This window comes from Emys orbicularis, chromosome 15 (assembly GCF_028017835.1).
Source record: "Emys orbicularis isolate rEmyOrb1 chromosome 15, rEmyOrb1.hap1, whole genome shotgun sequence".
Taxonomy (NCBI): domain Eukaryota; kingdom Metazoa; phylum Chordata; order Testudines; family Emydidae; genus Emys; species Emys orbicularis.
In genome coordinates, this window is record NC_088697.1 from 7595561 (window position 1) to 7612662 (window position 17102).

The following is a 17102-nucleotide window of genomic DNA, read 5'->3' on the forward strand; positions in this document are numbered from 1 at the left end:
GCCCGGCTCTGGCTTTCGAAACATCCCGTCCTCCCTGCTGGGGAAAGGAGGGGTGAGAAATAGGCCTGATCCCCAGATCCTGAGCCCAGCAACCCCCAAACTCCAGGAAACCTGGATCTGAGCCTTGTAGCCTGAGATGGTCATTGTCATGGTGAGTCACCTCAACCCTGTGCTCCCCAGCAAGACGGGAAGTGGGGAGACACTAGAGCAAGGAATGGAGACATTGTTCAGGAGCTTTCTCAGGGACGCTCTGATTCTGTGGGGTGCTGAGCCACCTCCCACACTGGTTTACTGCAGTAACAAGGGGCACCAGCACTGGGATTGTGTGGAAAGGGAGGAGACACAGACCAAAGAGTGGGCAGGTCCTACATGCTGACAGTGGCCACAGACAGAGCCCAGGTCTTCAGCAGGGAATGAACGTGGGCCCTTGAATGCCAAATCCCCCAAGCCCTTTAGCTAAAGCAGTAACCCTGGGGCGTCCAGCTCATTTGACAGAGAGGGCCATATTGTACTGTCCGTTATGGTCAGTGGGCCAGGGCATCAATTTAGGACTCTGTGCCCTACTCCATTCACAGCAGAACACCCACTGTTCTCCATGGGACACCCACGTACAAGGAACAAGGGGAGAATCCATCCTTCGTATAGGAAATAAAATTTTAGTTCTTAATTTGCTAAGTCTTTGTCTATCACACTCAGTATCACTCAGGAGGAAAACAGCCCCCTCCCGGACACCCCTGTAGGGCCCCTGCTAGTTCTTCCCCGTGTTTCCCTTCCTTTCCCACCCTCCTTTCTCCATTTCTCTCTTGCTTCCTTGTCGTTGTCTCTCTCCTCTGTTCTTCCCTCCCCACAGAAACCCCCTATTCCCACCCCACAAAGGCTTCACTCCCACCCCCTCCCCGATCCACCTGCTCAAGTGATCAGCCAGGGAACGTTTAATGTTGACATCGAAGTGTCGTTGTTTCAGTTGACACTCTGATGAAATTAACAGTGGACAGGAGAGTTCACGCTCTCAGAGCGATGGCTTCAGGCTGCTACCAGCCCCAGCAAGGCAACACTGTCTCCGTTTACACTGGGGAGGTGCTGAGGCCCAGGAACTCACTTTAAAAAATGCGAAAGCTGAGATTCTGCGCCCTCTGAATACATGACCCGGCCACGAGAGTCCAGGAGACAGGCCAGGTCTGTCCCATCGGCCCTGTGTCTAGCAGCCCTGCTGTGAGCTCATTAGCGATCAGACAGTAAACGGCTCTTCTCCTACCCGAGTCAGCCACTAGGGGAGACAGAATCACACGCTCCAAGGGCAGGGGGCAGCTTCCTATTCAGTGCAGTTATCAAACCTAATGGCCCATGAGGGGGAGGGAAATGGAGCCCAGGACTTACCTGCCCCCAGTGCTCCCAGCACCCTAAAGAGGGAGAGAAAGAGGAGGCAGTCAGTGGGAGTGTCCCTGGGTGGGGCGGCCTCCTGCTCTGCAGGGGAGTCACCATTGAAGCCTCGGGCAGTAGGGGAATTTCAGGTTTTCATTCCCAGAGCAGCTGCCGCCCCCTACCAGGGACTTTCCCCTACGCAGCCCCAGCAATCCCTGCGTGCAGGTCGCCACTGCGGAAATCTTCTCCCGGGCACTTTGCAGGCAGAAGATATTTCTCTGCATTGAGAATCAAATTCCCTCCAGCGCTGAGAGACCCAGAAGGCCCCTGGCTCCACTAAACCCATTAACCTGCAGTGAGAGGGGCCTTAGGCCTGGCTCAGGACCTCAGCATGGTGGGGGAGGGGATTTCACCCTCCAAGTGCAAATGCAGACAGACATTTCCAGGAGAGAAGGTCTTGGGGCTGCAGCATCCAGGACTCCCAGGACCCATCCCTGGTGCTGCCACAGACTCACTGTGTGACCTTGGCCAGGGCTCTGCCCCTCCCTCTGCCTCACTTTCCCCATTTGCCCCATAGGGATAATGCCCCTGACCCCACTTTGTAAAGTGCTTTGGGGTCTAGGGCTCAGAAGCACCTATAGAAACGCTGCGTATGATCATTGCAAGGACAGTCTGACCTGCAGGGACTGGCTCAGCGGCTGCTGCCCCTCGTCTCCTCCCCTCTCGCTGAGCAGGGAAATCCCCCGGGACAGGCTGCAGATGCCCTCATCCCTTCTCTGGACAATGTCTCTCTCTAGCTCTTCCAGCCGGGCCAGCAGCCGCTGCTCCTGCTCCTCCAGAAACCCTCGCAGCTCCTGCCACTCCCAGACAATCTTCCGCCTCTCGGCTGCCGTCTGTTTCTGCAACAGGGAGAGGGTGGCTCAGTAACAGGGGAACATAGAACATAAGAACGGCCATACTGGGTCAGACCAATGGTCCATCTACCCCACTATCCTGTCTTCCGACAGTGGCCAATGCCAGGTGCCGCAGAGGGAATGAACAGAACAGGGAATCATCAAGTGATCCATCCTCTGTCACCCATTCCCAGCTTCTGGCAAACAGAGGCTAGGGACACCATCCCTGCCCATCCTGGCTAATAGCCACTAATGGACCTATCCTCCATTAACTGATTTAGTTCTTCTTAGAACCCTGTTAGTGTCTTGGCATTCACAACATCCTCTGGCAAAGAGTTCCACAGGTTGACTGTCCATTGTGCGAAGAAATACTTCCTTTTGTTTGTTTTAAACCTGCTGTCTATTACTTTCATTGGGTGACCCCTAGTTCTTGTGTTATGAGAAGGAATAAATAACACTTCCTTATTTAGTTTTGCCACACCAGTCATGATTTTATAGACCTCTACCATATCCCCCCCTTAGTCGTCTCTTTTCCAAGGTGAACAGTCTCAGGCTTTGTCTACACTGGCACTTTGTTGGCAAAACTTGTCATTCAGGGGTGTTAACCCCCCTCCCTCCCCGAATGACAAATTTTTACCGATGAAATGCAGCAGGGTGAACAGCGCTTTGTCTTGAGGAGCATTCTCGTACCGACAAAGCTGCTGCCGCTCGTGGGGGGGGTGGAAGATTTTTGTCGGCAGAAGACCTCTCTCCTGCCGACAAAGAGCAGCTACACTGCGCGCCTTTTAGAAGCACGGCTGTAGCGGCACAGCCGTGTCACTAAAAGCAGCGTAATGTAGCCATAGTCTCAGTCTTATTAATCTCTCCTCATACAGAAGCTGTTCCGTACCCTTCATCATTTTGTTGCTCTATTCTGAACCTTTTACAACTCCAATAGATCTTTTTTGAGATGGGGCAACCCAATCTGCACAGAGTATTCAAGATGTGGGTGTACCATGGATTTATATAGAGGCATTATGATATTTTCTGCCTAATTATCTATGACTTCCCTAATGATTCCCAACATTCTGTTCGCTTTTTTTACTGCCGCTGCACATGGAATGGATGTTTCCAGAGAACTATCCACAATGACTCCAAGATCTCTCTCGAGTGATAACTGCTAATTTAGACCCCATCATTTTATGTGCATAACTGATATTACCTTTTCCAATGTGCATTACTTTGCATTTATCAACATTGAATTTCATCTGCTCAGTAACTGGGGAAAATCATAAACACACCTCGGGGTAGGTAGCAGAGTTATTTACCAGAACACAAGATCTCCTGCTGTGGGGGATGGGAATGTCATTTTCTCCAGGAAGAGAGGAGGGCTCAGGGCCAGGGTGAGCTGCACATCACCAACAGGAGGGACTCTTCTCCCCAAAACCTCATCAACTTGCACTGAGCCAAACTCACCATCTCTCCAGCCCACATTTCATCTCCTTCCCCTTCTCCCCCGTCCCCAGGAGCTAGAAAGGATCCCTGGTCACTGTGACATCCAAATGGCCTGTGGGCAGGGGCTCTGGGCTAACACAGACTGACCCTCTCCTGCCCAGCAGCCTCCTGCATCCTAAGGGTATCATGTCACCCCCGTATCTGACCCTGCCTCTCCCTGGGCTCCAGTGGGGATGGTTCCCTGGCTGAGGCTGGCAAGGTGAGCTCTGCATTCACCATGTCATTCTTATGCCAGGCAAACCTGAGGGGCAGGGCAGGGGGCTCTGGGCACCTACCAGCAGCTCCTCGCTGTGCCGCTCCTTCTCAGCTTTGGCTGCTTCTCTCTCTTTTCCCAGAGGGGCCAGATGCTTTTTTGGTACCTCCTGGAAGATGCAGGGGAGGGAGGGTTAGAAACTGCTGCAAAGGGCCTCCCAGCTGTCAGATTTCAGGGCCCATCCTGCCCTGCAGACTCCTGTGCAGAGTCGCTGGGACTCAGACTGAGAGGAGAGGGTGAAACAGGGAGCAGCTTTTCCAGAGAAAACGCAGGACCCCAGGCTGCAGTGACAGGGTGTAGCCCAACCCCCAGCTCCCGGGGGCCTCACCCACACCCCAAGCAGCCAACTTCAGACAGTCCCCCACTCCAACCCCCAAAGCTCCCGCAGGGCCAGATCTGAACATGGAGCCCCACAGACATCCCCCAATCCCCAGCCCTGACCCCCCAGCACACCCCAAACTCCCAGCAGCCCCACAGTCCGCAGCACCAGCCGCTCCTCCCACCCCACAGCCCGGCTCTGACACCCCAGATCCACCCCCCAGCTCCCCCATTCCCTCGATCCCGAGCCCAGCCTGGGCTCCGAGCTCTGCAGCCGCGAAGCGCTCCGGGCCCCTCCTGCAGCTCCCGGCCCAGCCGCTCCCAGGCTCCGTCGCACCGGCCCCGCAGCAGGGGCTGCTCCGCTCCGCCTCCGCCCCGCCCGGGACACTCGCCCCCGCAGCCCTGGGCAGCCCCTCTCCGGTCGCGGGAACCCACCCGGGCAGGAGGCGAACCAGGCAGCCGGGCCCGGCCCCTCCCGGCAGGAGCGTGTCCGCCCCACGCGTGTCTCCGCCGCCCACTCGGGCCCTGCCCGCTCCGCGCTCCCCCCGGACCCACCGCGCTGCAGGGCTGGAGCAGCGTCCGCGCTGCGCTCCCGGCCCCGGCCATGGCCCCGCTGCCCACACAAAGGGGCGGGCTGCCGGGGTGGGGGGGCAGGAAGGGGCGGCTCCTCCCCGGGCCTGGCCCTGCCCCGCCGGGCCCCTCGCAGGGGGTTTGTGACACTCGGGGAATCGGGGAACCCTCCTCAGCCTGGAGGGGGGCAGGAGACTGGCTGGATCTTACCAGGAGAAAAGCAGGGGAAGGGGCTGGTTTTGCTGCATCATTAGACTAAGGAGACCCCGGCTGAGTGTATTAAACTGCTCCCCATCTATTGCTATTGTATAAACCCTGATGTAGCAAATGCACCATAGTGTGGGTAGCCATGTGCGATCGGGAGCGGTTATTGATATGTACAGATTGTAACTTAATACACTACAGGTGCCGTTCCTAGGGGTGGGGGAGGGCGGAAGCCTCCCCGGGGCAGGCTGGGAGATGTAGTTCCTGACTCTCCCGGGAGTGGAAGTGACGTTAGGCGGGGCGGGGCCGTTGGATGCTCTGCCGGAGCCGGAGAAGAGTTTTGTATCTTCTGGCTCTGGGCATGCGCAGATGGGGGAGGGAGGGGAGGTCCCGCATGCGCAGAGGCAGCGCTCACCCGTGCCTGGAGTATCTCTGCCCCCTGAGTCTAGGGCACACACTCTCTCTGCCCCACACATAGAATCTGGCCCTGCTGCAAAGTGACCCCTAAGAAGCAGCAACCTCCAGGACAGCAGGTTTGCCCCTCAGACCAGGGAATGTGTCCCCCATGCTCCTTTTAGGCCACTGGATGCTCTGGAAATAGGAGGGCTCTGAATGTAACCCATAGCAAACACAATGCAGCTGGGGGTGTAGCTCAGTGGTAGAGCCCATGCTTTGCATGTATGAGGCCCTGGGTTCAATCTCCAGGTTTTCCTTTTACCCTGCTGCTTTGCTCATGCCCAGCTGGGATATGGCCCAGCAGTCTCCCTGCATGAGTTTCAATCCTGCTCAGTGAGGGACAAGTGCCAAGTGCATGGAAAGTCTGGGGGGTTTCTGCTCCTAAGTCACCTCAGTACATTTAAGATTCCCACCTGCTCTGCTGCTTGGGACAATGGTAGATGAGAAGGGCGAATCCTCCAGCACTGGAGGGAAAGGTTCTATCTGCACTGACTGAGAGGCAAGGAAACAGAGGGGCAGTCAGTGCTCAGAGAGGAGAGAGGTCAGTGATTTTCACCCAACAGGGGACACTGTCTTTTTGAGGCGAGTGCTGTTTGCTTTGGGATCGTGCTGACGATGGATAGAAAAAAGGCTGGAGTCAATGACAGATGAGACCATAGAAGGGGAAGGGGAATGGCAGCTCCAGAGAAGGCCCTGGGTGCTCAGATGCCCCAGTTATTGCAGCCTGGCCTGTCATAGAGAGAAAAAAGACACAGAGGGACCCAGCCCCCCTACAGTGATCCCATGGACAAGAATCTGGTTGGGAGTGGGGTGAAGGTTCCCTCTGGGCAAAGGGGAGCTGAAATCCCTCAGTGTCCTGGAATTTAAGTAATGCAAGCTTCAGACCCTGCACAGGTGTGGGCTGAGGTGCATCAGCAGAAGATTGGGCTGGACAGGGGTGGCAGGTTTGTATAATTTTTGGAGGTGCCCAGAATGGGACCAAGTCCTGCCCCCCCCCCCAGACACACACACCTGCCTAAGGCTCTGGAAGGGAGTTTGGGTGTGGGATGGAGAGGGATTGGGCTCTGGGAGAGTTTGGGTGCATGGTCTGGGCTCAGTCAGGGGTTTGGGTTGCAGGAGGAGGTGCGGGGGCCAGGCTCTTGGAGGGTGTTTGGGTGTGGGTGTGGGGTCTGGGTTGGGGCAGTGGGTTGGAGGTGCAGGAGACGGTGAGGGGTGCAGCATTTACCTCGGGCATCTCCAGAAAGTGACCCACACCCCCCTCTGGCAGCAGCCCCTAAGCGGGCGGGCAAGGGGCGTCTCTGTTCACCGCTGCCAGCAGACTCCACCCCTGCAGCTCCCATTGGCAGAGTTGGCACGTGGGACGGGGGCAGTGCATGGAGACCCCCGCACCCCAGGGGCCGCAGGGACGTGGCAGCCGCTTCTGGGAGTGGTGTGCCACACGGAGCGAGGGCGGGCAGGAAGCTGCCTTAGCCCCCTTGTGCTGCTGGTGGTGGTGGCGGGGGTCCCCAGGCCCTTTTAAATTGCCCAGGGGCGGCAGGTGGGACCAGGCGGGACACTCCCAAGCAGGGCCGGCTCCAGGCACCAGCTTGCCAAGCAGGTGCTTGGGGCGGCCACTCCGGAGAGGGGCGGCACGTCCAGCTATTCGGCGGCAATTTGGCGGACGGTCCCTCACTCCCACTCAGAGCGAAGGACCTCCCACTGAATTGCCGCCGCAGATCGCGATTGCGGCTTTTTTTTTTTTTTTTTGGCGCCGCTTGGGGCGGCAAAAACCCTGGAGCCGGCCCTGCTCCCAAGCGCCTAACATTGCTTTGCACAACTATAAATCTTGGAACAGGATAGAAGTGAAATGGCAGCAGAACCTAAGGAATTAAAAGCCTCCGGGTTCTTGTGTGTGCCCTGACTCCGAACGGAAACTGTAATTTGACTCGCTTTATGGCTGCGACCAGTAAAATATCAGGACAAAGTCATTCCAGCGATTGTGACACTGGGTTTGAGGAGGCTTTGGTCTTATTAAAATATAATTAGCATGTTACACTTGTATTTTTAAAGGTGGCTTCCCCAAGCAATCCCAAGTTGTTCTTCCCACAGCTGGCTGATGATGGGCAGCAGGAGATCTCCCCAATCTGGGGGAATCTCTTTGGGCCCCACTGTTAGTTCTCCATCCTTTCACCCCCTAACCACGCACACCCCTCCCCCACCCATTATCAATGTTTTAGAGCGACCCCTCCCTCCCTTTATGGGATACAGACTTTCTGTGACAGAGACTGACTGGGGCTCCTCTCTGCATGGCCCCAATGGGGAAGGAAAGAGACTGCGAGGGTGGGGAGAGAAGACGGGCAGAAGGAGTCAAATGGGGCTAGACCAGAATAGAGGAGATTTTCTTCCTGTTAAAATGTACTGGAGTCTCATCGCTGAAAAGCCACATCTTGAGTTAGGTTTGATGCATCAGCCTTTCAATTACCAGGCAAAGGTGTGAACCACAGAGACTGATAACTGCCTACTTCCCAATTTTGTCTAAGAAGAACCTGGAACACTGGTTTCTATTACCCATGTAGCTTCCTGGACTTGCTTTGCCCAATTTACATAGAAAGTGCCATACTAGGGAAAGGAGAGTAAATTCTAAAACGTAGAAGTGGGTGCATATCTTGGAAACATCCACCCTGTGCTGTCATTAGTTCCAGTAGATTGTTCACTGGCAGGGTAAATTGATTTATTTGCTGCTGAGAAAGCTGTCAGGACAGGTCTCTGGGCACAGATCTCCCTGCTTCTTCCAGCACATGCCTGGCTCCTTCCCTGCCCCAGTCACTGCTGTAGGAGGGTCCTATATGCACTGAGCCTAAAGCTTTCTTAGCACAGTTAGTAGCATGTTAGTCTCATAATTTGAAGGTCCTGAGTTCAAGCCTCAGAGAAGGCAATGGTTTTTGCTCCCTGCTTCAGTTTTTCTAAAGGAAATCAGAGAAAAGAAACTATAGGAGAGTGGTTTCTAGACACCCTCCCACCCATCTAACACACACACACAGACTTTTCTAAGGCATTAACTTTTCCTTCTCTATGGAGTTTGTATTCTTCACAGAGCAAAATAAAACAAAAACATGCAAGTCTAAGCCTAATACAGTATGAAACTCAATACAGATATAATCTCACCCTCAGAGATCTTCCAATAAGCATCTTTTGCAGACTAGACTTATTTCTTGTCTGAGCCCAATCTTTTTGACAGGTATAGTTCTTTTTCCAGTTCAGGTGGTAGCTAATGGATTTTTCATGACCGCAGCTACCTTTCTTCTGTTCCACCCCCTTATATACCTTTGGTACAAGGCAGGAATCTTTTGTCTCTCTCCTGGGGAAAAGCCCCAGGTTTAAGATGGATTCCTGTACCAGGTGACATGGTCACATGTCCTGTGAGACCCCAAGCCTTTATTCTTCCTTGCCTGACACAGATGGTGCAGGACAGAGCCATCTACAGTCAATTGTCCTGGTTAATGGTTGCCATCAAGATTCCAAACCACTATTAATGGCCCACACTTTGCATAATTACAGCAGGACCTCAGAGTTATATTTCATATTTCTAGTTTCAGATACAAGAATGATAGGTTCATACAAATAGGATGAACACACACAGTAGATTATAAGCTTTGTAATGATACCTTACAAGAGACCTTTTGCATGAAGCATATTCCAGTTACATTATATTCACTCTCATTAGCATATTTTCATAAAATCACATGGTGTGCAACATCACAGCAGGGAAAGGGTTTTACTGCGGCACCTGGGAGTGGTGGAGTTTCATGTTCAGGCTGTGGTATGGGTTCTTCCAGGTTTCTCGTAAGCACACAGGGACCTTAGCGGGTGCTCTCAATTTAGGAATGGCCCAGATAGGATAAAGTGATGGGGATTGCATTTTCCTTTTCTATTTTTGTATTTCCAAGGACATTTCTGTTTGTGATTTCGTTTTGCTTTGTATAACTGTGTTTTCTCCTGGATTTGATATTTAACAAAAAAAAAGAATAAGGCCTCAGGGCTCCAGATGGAGGAGCAGGCTGGGGCTAGGACTGCTAAGAGAGCGAGAGTAGCAGGCTTTCTGTATTGTTTCCAGCTCTCTTTTTCTTGGCTAGTTTTTCTTCTGCATGAAATTTGCCCATTTTACATGTGAGCCTGGCTAGCTCAGTTGGTAGAGCATCAGACTCTTAATCTGAGGGTCCAGGGTTCAAGTCCCTGGTCAGGCAAAGAGATATTATCTCCCTGTGATATCCCCAAGAACTTCAATAGGACTCTCCTTGACTCCAGGACTTAGCCTTTCCTAGGAAGGGCCCTTTACTGACTGGGACTGAAGGTGCTACTTCCTCACAGTCTGGAGGAAGAAAGGCTTCTGGGCAAGCACTGTGTGCTGACTTTTTGAGCAAATTCAGGGCTGGTCAGAGACGAATGTTCCCACTGGGTCCTCCCTGCCAGAAGTCAACAGAGGTCAAGAGCTCCCTTGTTGGTCCCATGGTGTAAGGGCTGGCACTCAGGGCTTTGAATCCTGCAATCAAAGTTTAAGTCTCAGTGGGACCTTGGGGTCCTTTGGTTGCCAGCTAACCATCCTGGGATTTCCAAAGCTTCATCTTGCTTGCTCAAATGACATGGTAACCTGTCTTTTGCCTGCTAGCTGTTGTGACTTGAGCGCAAGAGAGGACGTTTGATCCAGAAGGCTGGCCGTGCCTGGAGTCCTGTAGGTAGGGATGCGAGCTCCATTTCCTCTGAGTCCTGAAGCTGGGCTGCAGCCTGGCCTAGGACGCAGCCCTATTGGTTGACCTACTGGCCCAAAGTCACTTGGGCGGTGTTGGTGTGCCCCAGGAACACTGAAGAGCAGGCCTAAGGGAAGGAGGCTTAATATTCCTCCCTATGGCTTGGTCTACACTCACCCCCCAAATCAAACTAAGGTACGCAACTTCAGCTACGTGAATAACGTAGCTGAAGTTCGAAGTACCTTAGTTCGATCTTACCTCGGTCCACACGCGGCAGGCAGGCTCCCCCGTCGACTCCGCGGTACTCCTCTCATCTAGCTGGAGTACCGCAGTCGACGGCGAGCACTTCCTGGTTCGACTTATCGCGTCCAGACAAGACGCGATAAGTCGAACCCAGAACTTCGATTGCCAGCCGCCGAACTAGCGGCTGGGTGTAGACATACCCTATCAGTCAGGGCAGAAGAGGAGGGCTGCAAGAGTGGGCAGGTTGATGAGCTGGGCCTTCTAGCACTCAGTTGGGGACGAGGTGGGAAACACGAAGTGGGAGAAGCAGTTGCTGGCCTGTGAGGAATGGCTCGGCCGGTGGCGTAAGTGGACCTTGTCATTAGCCTACAAAGTTGTGATGCTCAAGACGTATCTTTTGGCTGTGGGGAATTTCTTCAGCCATGTATTTCCCCCTGCTCCACGAGTGCTGCTGAGACCGAACATGATGGCCTTCCACTTCTTGTGGGGCAATAGGATGTCCCTACCTAGTCAGGAGAAGTGTGGCTTTTCTGCCATATTAGAAGGGGGGTTGGGCCTGGTGGGCTTTGAAGCCTTTTACGGCTCTACTTTTTTGTTTTTCAGTTTTCAGGGGTGGCTGAGATGGAGGTCAGGTCAGGCCCGAGGGGAATGGCGGGGCAACCACAAAGAACGCACCTGACTCTTCAGATATGGCCGTATTTTATTTTTTCCTCACTGGGTGCAGCACCGGGTATGAGATGGCTGATGATGTCAGAAGGGGGAGGAGATTAGGAAGCCCCTCCCCCGAGTGTTCTTCTACTCCCACCTTACATCCCACAGGATTTTCAGTGGGTGGCTAGGTTGAAGGTGCTTACAGGATGGCTTCATCCGCAACAGTGGCCGCCTTCACAGCAGCGGCGGCCACAGCAGCGAGCCCCCCACTTCGGCTCAGTCTGAACAGAGGTCAATGTACCACTGGGTGAGACAGGCCAATTTTAGGGAGCTTCCTCTAAAGGTGAGCCACTGTCCCCAGAACTTACTGACAGGAGCTTTAAAGTATTTGCAAATGTGCATGGCCGGCATGTGCAGAGTAAAGGCTGCCCAGGGGCACTGTGTCAGGCTCTGGCACTGCTTGAGACAATGGACCACCTTCAGCCACCAGGTAACCCAGGATCCAAGGCAGGAATGGGGTGAGGAAGCAAGTCAAGCTGAGCAAGGCAGGCAAAAATTCATCTTGCCTTCGTGGGCACTCACAATGATGCCCTTTTTGTGTGCCATGGCTGACAAAAACATCCCAGACAGAGAAGCAGCAAGCCGAAAAAGTTCCCTTCAGGTGCTGAAGTAGCTCAATCAGGAGAGGATTATACTGAAGATCTAGAGGTCCCTGATTCAGCCCCAGGCTTTGGGATGCTCTTTGGTCCCTTTGTGTGCAGCAGTGGGCTGTTTTCTGTAAGCACAGCGGTGCCTTTACCCGCCACGAGTCTCTCATTTCAGGCTCCCAAGCAAGAAAAGACAGTGTAGACTTGTGCACCGAGTTGGCCCACCTGACCTTTCTTTCTTCTCTTGGTCTTTCTCAGCAAGGGGAAGAAAAAGAAGCTCTCCTTCAAGCTGGAGTCAGAAGGGTGATGTAAGGATGACTTCCTGAGTGCTGGCTCCAGTCCTTTGCTCTACCAGCTGACCTATCAAAGGGCTGCCACCACTTTCTCCAGGTTGGCCCATTGGTATGTTCAGAATGGAGAGGGGTAACTAGTGGTGTTCCCCAAGGGTCAGTCCTAGGACCAATCCTATTCAACTTATTCATAAATGATCTGGAGAAAGGGGTAAAAAGTGAGGTTGCAAAGTTTGCAGACAATACTAAACTGCTCGAGATCGTTAAGACTAATGCAGACTGTGTAGAACTTCAAAGAGATCTAACAAAAGTGCCCAAGTGATTGGGCAACAAAATGGCAAATGAAATTTAATGTGGATAAATGTCAAGTAATGCACATTGGAAAAAATAACCCCAACTATACATACAATATGATGGGGGCTAATTTAGCTACAACTAATCAGGAAAGAGATCTTGGAGTCATCATGGATAGTTCTCTAAAGATGACCACGCAGTGTGCAGCGGCAGTCAAAAAAGCAAACAGGATGCTAGGAATCATTAAAAAAAGGATAGAGAATAAGATGAAGAATATCTTATTGCCCTTATATAAATCCATGGTACACCCACATCTTGAATACTGCATACAGATGTGGTCTCCTCATTTCAAAGAAGATATACTGGCATTAGAAAAGGTTCAGAGAAGGGCAACTAAAATGATTAGGGATTGCAACGGGTCTCATATGAGGAGAGATTAAAGAGACGAGGATTTTTCAGCTTGGAAAAGAGGAGACTAAGGGGAGATATGATAGAGGTATATAAAATAATGAGTGGTGTGGAGAAAGTGAACAAGGAAAAGTTATTTACTTGTTCCCATAATATAACAATTAGGGCCCACCAAATGAAATTAATGGGCAGCAGGTTTAAAACAAATAAAAGGAGGTTCTTCTTCACACAGCACACAGTCAACATGTCCAACTCCTTGCCTGAGGAGGTTGTGATGGCTAGGACTATAACAGGGCTTAAAAGAGAACTAGATAAATTAATAGATTTCAGAGTGGTAGCTGTGTTAGTCTGTATCAGCAAAAAGAACGAGGAGTACTTGTGGCACCTTAGAGAGTAACAAATTTATTTGAGAAACAACTCTGACATCACAATCAAAAAGGCTGACAAAGGAGGTGCTGTCGTTATCATGAATAGGTCCGAATATGAACGAGAGGTTGCTAGGCAGCTCTCTAACACCACATTCTACAAGCCATTACCCTCTGATCCCACTGAGGGTTACCAAAAGAAACTACACCATCTGCTCAAGAAACTCCCTGAAAAAGCACAAGAACAAATCTGCACAGACATGCTCCTAGAACCCCAACCAGGGGTATTCTATCTGCTACCCAGATCCATAAAACTGGAAATCCTGGACGCCCCATCATCTCATGCATTGGCACCCTGACAGCAGGATTGTCTGGCTATGTAGACTCCCTCTTCAGGTCCTACGCTACCAGCACTCCTAGCTATCTTTGAGACACCACTGACTGTCACTTCCTGAGGAAACTACAATCCATTGGTGATCTTCCAGAAAACACCATCCTGGCCACTATGCATGCAGAAGCCCTCTACACCAACATTCCACACAAAGATGGATTACAAGCTGTCAGGAACAGTATCCACGATAATGTCACGGCAAACCTGGTGGCTGAAGTGTGTGACTTTGTCCTCACCCATAACTATTTCACATTTGGGGACAATGTATACCTTCAAGTCAGCGGCACTGCTATTGGTACTCACATGGCCCCACAGTATGCAAACATTTTTATGGCTGACTTAGAACAACGCTTCCTCAGCTCTCGTCCCCTAACGCCTCATCTCTACTCGCGTTACACTGATACCACCTTCATCATCTGGACCCATGGAAAAGAAGCCCTTGAGGAATTCCATCATGATTTCAACGATTTCCATCCCACCATCAACCTCAGCCTGGACCAGTCCACACAAGAGATCCACTTCCTGGACACTACAGTGCTAATAAGCAATGGTCACATAAACACCACCCTATACTGGAAACATAGTGACCGCTATACTTACCTACATGCCTCCAGCTTTCACCCAGACCACACCACATGATCCATTATCTACAGCCAAGCTCTAAGATACAACCCCATTTGCTCCAATCCCTCAGACAAACACCTATGAGATCTCTATCAGGCATTCTTACAACTACAATACCCACCTGCTGAAGTGAAGAAACAGATTGACAGAGCCAGAAGTGTACCCAGAAGTCACCTACTACAGGACAGGCCCAACGAAGAAAGTAACAGAACACCACTAGCTGTCACCTTCAGCCCCCAACTAAAACCTCTCCAGTGCATCATCAAGGATCTACAACCTATCCTGAAGGATGATCCCTCACTCTCACAGATCTTGGGAGACAGGCCAGTCCTTGCTTACAGACAGCCCCCCAACCTGAAGCAAATACTTACCAGCAACCACACAACAAAAACACTAACCCAGGAACCTATCCTTGCAACAAAGCCCATTGCCAACTCTGTCCACGTATCTATTCAGGGGACACCATCATAAGATCTAATCACATCAGCCATACCATCAGAGGCTCATTCACCTGCACATCTACCAATGTGATATATGCCATCATGTGCCAGCAATGCCCCTCTGCCATGTACATTGGCCAAACCAGACAGTCTCTACATAAAAGAATAAATGGACACAAATCAGACGTCAAGAATTATAACATTCAAAAACCAGTCGGAGAACACTTCAATCTCTCTGGTCACTCCATTACAGACCTAAAAGTCGCAATATTACAACAAAAAAACTTCAAAAACAGACTCCAACAAGAGACTGCTGAATTGGAATTAATTTGCAAACTGGACACCATTAAATTAGGCATGAATAAAGACTGGGAGTGGATGGGTCATTACACAAAGTAAAACTGTTTCCCCATGTTTATTTCCCCCCCTACTGTTACTCGCACCTTCTTGTCAACTGTTGAAAATGGGCCATCCTGATTATCACTACAAAAGGGTTTTTTTTCTCCTGCTGATAATAGCTCATCTTAACTGATCACTCTCGTTATAGTGTGCATGGCAACACACATTTTTTCATGTTCTCTTTGTATATATATATATCTTCCTACTGTATTTTCTACTGCATTCATCCAATGAAGTGGGTTTTAGCTCACAAAAGTTTATGCTCAAATAAATTTGTAAGGCTTTGTCTTCACTACCCGCCGATCCGGCGGGTAGCAATCGGTTTATCGGGGATCGGCTTACCGCGTCTAGTGAAGACGCGGTAAAATCGATCCCTGATCGCTCTGCCGTCGACTCCGGAAATCCACCTCGGCAGGAGGCGGCAGCGGAGTCGGCGGCAGCGCGGCAGCGGTCGACTTTCCCGCGTCCTCACCGCTAGGTAAGCCGACCTAAAATACGCAACTTCAGCTACGGTATTCACGTAGCTGAAGTTGCGTATCTTAGGTCGGACCCCCGCTGTAGTGTAGACCTAGCCTAGTCTCTAAGGTGCCACAAGTACTCCTCGTTCTTTTTGCAGATAAATTAATGGAGGTTAAGTCAATTAATGGCTATTAGCCAGGATGGGTAAGGAATGGTATCCCTAGCCTCTGTTTGTCAGAGGGTGGAGATGGATGGCAGGAGAGAGATCACTTGGTCATTACCTGTTAGGTTCACTCCCTCTGGGGCACCTGGCATTGGCCACTGTTGGCAGACAGGATACTGGGCTGGATGGACCTTTGGTCTGACCCAGTATGGCCATTCTTATGTTCTTATGAAGGGAGAGGCATAGCACTGCAACAGAGTTTCTGTAGTGTAGTGGTTATCACATTTGCCTAACATGTAAAAGGTCCTTGGTTTGAAACCAGGCAGAAACATGGTGGCTTACTTTTCCTAGCTGTCCAGCAAGGTGCTCCTATTGCTGCCACTGGCCTGTCCCTGCGATAACCCCCACCCCTGCATGACAGAGGGTGGTGAAATGAGCTGAGGAAAAGCCTTGGCATGAGCAGGGGGAAGCTAGAGGATCTAGGCCAGTCACCTTTTGATGCCTTGTGGCTTGGCCTCCTCTGCCCCGAGAGTTTGGCCTATGGAGGCCGGCTCTTCCTGCTGGCCTCCTTTGCGTGACTTGCCAAAGGAGGAAGTGAGGCAGGAATGGGGCAAAAGAGGAAAGTCATGCTGAGGAAGGCAGGGCAGAAGTTAAGCACCTCAGTGTGGCTAAGTGGGGTTAGTAGAGCGCCACCATTCGTTCTGCAAAGTCTGGGGAGGTGCGGTTGGCTGCTGAGAGGTAGAATCCTGTGCCTACCTCTTGGCTTCCCAGGGATGGCTACTTGCAGCCCAGGAGAAGAAGGATGGTTCTGGGTGAAAGAAAGACAAGCAAAGCTATGGGAGGAAATTTGGGTGTGGGGTGCGGGCTCTGCACTGGGGGAGGGGGTTTGGGGCAGGAGGGGTGGTGCTTACCCCGGGTAGTGCAGCTCCCAAAGTGACTGGTACACACAACACTCCGGTAGCAGCTTCTAGGTGGGCATGGCCAGGGGATCTCCGTGTGCCGCTGCCTGCAGGCACTGCCCTCAGAGCTCCCATTGGCTGCAGTTCCTGGCCAATGGGAGCTGCGGAGTTGGTAGTCGGGGCAGGGGCAGCACGTGGAGACACTCCCCCCGCCCCAGGGGATGCCGGGACATGCCAGCTACTTCTGGGAGTGGCACAGAGGGATGGAGGCAGAGTGGGCAGGGAGTCACCTTAGTGCTGCTGGCATATCTCTGCACACCCATTGGGGGAGGGGAGCAGAGGGCCTCCATGCGCTGCCTGGGGTAGGGGCAGTGAACAGAGCTGCCTCCCCTCCTACCAGTACCGGATTTACCATGGCACAACTGGCACCATGGTACCCGGCACACGGTTCAAAGGGGGCCCAGCCCACTCTTCTCCACCCCCCGCTCTCTCCTGTGGGAGCAGAAGCTTGATGCCGCCATCTCCTGCTGCAGCAGAGCAGCCTCCGCCGGCAGC

At 52.1% G+C, this 17102-nt stretch overlaps 2 non-coding genes across 2 annotated transcripts; both read left to right on the forward strand.

Moving 5' to 3' along the window:
- The first annotated feature begins 9700 nt into the window (after positions 1–9700).
- TRNAK-CUU (transfer RNA lysine (anticodon CUU)) lies at positions 9701–9773 on the forward strand. The gene has a single exon. It is a non-coding gene; the product is annotated as a tRNA-Lys (tRNA).
- A 6133-nt stretch (positions 9774–15906) lies between these two features.
- On the forward strand, positions 15907–15979 carry TRNAV-AAC (transfer RNA valine (anticodon AAC)). Its single transcript has one exon. It is a non-coding gene; the product is annotated as a tRNA-Val (tRNA).
- The last annotated feature ends 1123 nt before the right edge of the window (positions 15980–17102 follow it).